The sequence below is a fragment of the Heterodontus francisci genome, unplaced genomic scaffold (genome assembly GCF_036365525.1).
Source record: "Heterodontus francisci isolate sHetFra1 unplaced genomic scaffold, sHetFra1.hap1 HAP1_SCAFFOLD_83, whole genome shotgun sequence".
NCBI classification, from domain to species: Eukaryota; Metazoa; Chordata; class Chondrichthyes; order Heterodontiformes; family Heterodontidae; genus Heterodontus; species Heterodontus francisci.
The window spans coordinates 7,148,125-7,152,290 of NW_027141917.1; positions in this window are offsets into that span (position 1 = coordinate 7,148,125).

The window sequence follows — 4,166 nt, forward strand, 5'->3', positions numbered from 1 at the left end:
CTCATCCCCTCAGTTTGTGATGCAGAGACAGGGGGCGGTCTACTCATCCCCTGAGTCTGTGATACAGAGACAGGGGGCAGTCTGCTCATCCACTGAGTTTGTGATACAAAGACAGGGGGCGGTCTAGTCATCCCCTGACTCTGAGATACAGAGACAGGGGGCGGACTACTCATCCCCTGAGTCTTTGATACAGAGACACTGGGCGGTCCTCTCATCCACTGACTCTGTGATACAGAGATCGGGGGCGATTAACTCAATCGTTGAGTGTGAGATACAGAGACAGTGAGCGGTCTACTCATCCCCTCAGTTTGTGATGCAGAGAAAGGGGGCGGTCTACTCATCCACTGAGTCTGTGATACAGAGGCAGGGGGCGGTCTACTCATCCCCTAAATTTGAGTTACAAAGACAGGGGGCGGTCTACTCATCCCCTAAATTTGTGATACAGAGACAGGGGGAGGTCTGCTTATCCACTCAGTTTGTGATGCAGAGACAGGGGGGGTTCTACTCATTCCCTGAGTCTTTCATACAGAGACAGGGGCCGGTCGACCCATCCACTGAGTCTGTGATGCCGAGACAGGGGGCGGTCTACTCATCCACTGAGTGTGTGATACAGAGACAGGGGGCGGACTACTCATCCCCTGAGTCTTTGATACAGAGACAGGGGCCGGTCTACCCATCCACTGAGTCTGTGATGCCTAGACAGGGGGCGGTCTACTCATCCCCTGACTCTGAGATACAGAGACAGGGGGCGGATTACTCATCCCCTGAGTCTTTGATACAGAGACAGGGGGCGGTCCTCTCATCCACTGAGTCTGTGATACAGAGACAGGTGACGGTCTACTCATCCACTGACTCTGTGTTACAGAGACAGGGGGCGGTCTACACATTCCCGGAATCAATGATACAGAGTCAGGGGGCGGTCTACTCATCCCCCGAGGCTGTGATACAGAGACAGGGAACGGTCTACTCATCCCCCGAGTGTGTGATACAGAGACAGGGGAAGCTCTGCTCATACCCTGAGTCTGTGATACAGAGAAAGGGGGCTGTGTAATCATGCCCTGAGTCTGTCATACAGAGACAGGAGGCGGTCAACTCATCCCCTGAGTCTGTGATACAGAGATCGGGGGCGATTAACTCAATCGCTGAGTGTGTGATACAGAGACAGGGGGCGGTCTACTCATCCCCTAAATTTGAGTTACAAAGACAGGGGGCGGTCTACTTATCCCCTCAGTATGTGAGACAGAGACAGGCGGTGGTCTACTCATTCCCTGAATCAATGAGACAGAGTCAGGGGGCGGTCTACTCATCCCATGAGTCTGTGATACAGAGATAGGTGGCGGTTAACACAATCGCTGAGTGTGAGATACAGCAACAGGGGGCGCTCTACTTATCCCCTGAGTCTGTGATACAGAGACAGGGGGCGGTCTACTCATCGCCTGAGTCTGTGACACAGAGACAGGGGGCGGTCTACTCATCCACTGAGTCTGTGATACAGAGACAAGGGGCGGTCTACTCATCCCCTCAGTTTGTGATACAGAGACAGGGGGCGGTCTACTCATCCCCTGAGTCTTTGATACAGAGACAGGGGCCGGTCTACTTATCCCCTCAGTTTGTGATACAGAGACAGGGGGGGTTCTACTCATTCCCTGAGTCTTTGATACAGAGAAAGGGGGCGGCCTACTCATCCACTGAGTGTGTGATACAAAGACAGGAGGCGGTCTAGTCATCCACTGACTCTGAGATACAGAGACAGGGGGCGGTCTTCTCTTCCACTGAGTCTGTGATACAGAGACAGGTGACGGTCAACTCATCCCCTGAGTCTGTGATACAGATATAGGGGGCGGTTAACTCAATCGCTGAGAGTGAGATACAGAGACAGGGGGCGGTCTACTCATTCCCTCAGTTTGTGAGACAGAGACAGGGGGCGGTCTACTCATCCCCTGAGTCTGTGATACAGAGACAGGGGGCGGTCTTCTCATCCCCTGAGTGTGTGATACAGAGACAGGGGGCGGTCTACTCATCCCCTCAGTTTGTGAGACAGAGACAGGGGGCAGTCTGCTCATCCCCTCAGTATGTGATGCAGAGACAGGGGGCGGTCTACACATCCCCTGAGTCTGTGATACAGAGACAGGGGGCGGTCTTCTCATCCCCTGAGTGTGTGATACAGAGACTGGGGGCGGTCTACTCATCCCCTCAGTTTGTGATACAGAGACAGGGGGCAGTCTGCTCATCCCCTTAGTATGTGATGCAGAGATAGGGGGCGGTCTACTCATCCACTGAGTCTGTGAAACAGAGACAGGTGACGGTCTACTCATCCGCTTTCTCTGTGATACAGAGACAGGGGGCGGTCTACTCATCCCCTCAGTTTGTGATACAGAGACAGCGGGCGGTCTACTTATCCCCTCAGCATGTGATACAGAGACAGGGGGCGGTCTACTTATCCCCTCAGTTTGTGATACAGAGAGAGGGGGTGGTCTACTCATCCCCTGAGTCTTTGATACAGAGACAGGGGCCGGTTTACCCATCCACTGAGTCTGTGATGCCTAGACAGGGGGCGGTCTACTCATCCACTGAGTGTGTGATACAAAGACAGGAGGCGGTCTACTCATCTCCCGAGTCTGTGATACAGAGATCGGGGGCGGTCGACTCATCCCCCGAGTGTGTGATACAGATATAGGGGGCGGTTAACTCAATCGCTGAGAATGAGATACAGAGTCAGGGGGTGCTCTACTCATTCCCTCAGTTTGTGAGACAGAGACAGGGGGCAGTCTACTCATCCCATGAGTCTTTGATACAGAGACAGGTGGCGGTCTTCTCATCCACTGAGTCTGTGATACAGAGACAGGGGGCTGTCTACTCATCCCCTGAGTCTGTGATACAGAGACAGGGGGCGGTCTACTCATCCCCTGAGTGTGTGATACAGAGACAGGCGGCGGTCTACTCATCCCCTGAGTCTGTGATACAGAGAAAGGGGGCGGTCTACTCATCCCCTGAGTCTGTGAAACAGAGACAGGTGACGGTCTACTCATCCCCTGAGTCTGTGATACAGAGACAGGGGGCAGTCTGCTCATCGCCTGAGTCTGTGACACAGAGACAGGGAGTGTCTACTCATCCACTGAGTGTGTGATACAGAGACAGGGGGCGGTCTACTCATCGCCTGAGTCTGTGACACAGAGACAGGGGGCGGTCTACTCATCCACTGAGTCTGTGATACAGAGACAAGGGGCGGTCTACTCATCCCCTCAGTTTGTGATACAGAGACAGGGGGCGGTCTACTCATCCCCTGAGTCTTTGATACAGAGACAGGGGCCGGTCTACTTATCCCCTCAGTTTGTGATACAGAGACAGGGGGGGTTCTACTCATTCCCTGAGTCTTTGATACAGAGAAAGGGGGCGGCCTACTCATCCACTGAGTGTGTGATACAAAGACAGGAGGCGGTCTAGTCATCCACTGACTCTGAGATACAGAGACAGGGGGCGGTCTTCTCTTCCACTGAGTCTGTGATACAGAGACAGGTGACGGTCAACTCATCCCCTGAGTCTGTGATACAGATATAGGGGGCGGTTAACTCAATCGCTGAGAGTGAGATACAGAGACAGGGGGCGGTCTACTCATTCCCTCAGTTTGTGAGACAGAGACAGGGGGCGGTCTACTCATCCCCTGAGTCTGTGATACAGAGACAGGGGGCGGTCTTCTCATCCCCTGAGTGTGTGATACAGAGACAGGGGGCGGTCTACTCATCCCCTCAGTTTGTGAGACAGAGACAGGGGGCAGTCTGCTCATCCCCTCAGTATGTGATGCAGAGACAGGGGGCGGTCTACACATCCCCTGAGTCTGTGATACAGAGACAGGGGGCGGTCTTCTCATCCCCTGAGTGTGTGATACAGAGACTGGGGGCGGTCTACTCATCCCCTCAGTTTGTGATACAGAGACAGGGGGCAGTCTGCTCATCCCCTTAGTATGTGATGCAGAGATAGGGGGCGGTCTACTCATCCACTGAGTCTGTGAAACAGAGACAGGTGACGGTCTACTCATCCGCTTTCTCTGTGATACAGAGACAGGGGGCGGTCTACTCATCCCCTCAGTTTGTGATACAGAGACAGCGGGCGGTCTACTTATCCCCTCAGCATGTGATACAGAGACAGGGGGCGGTCTACTTATCCCC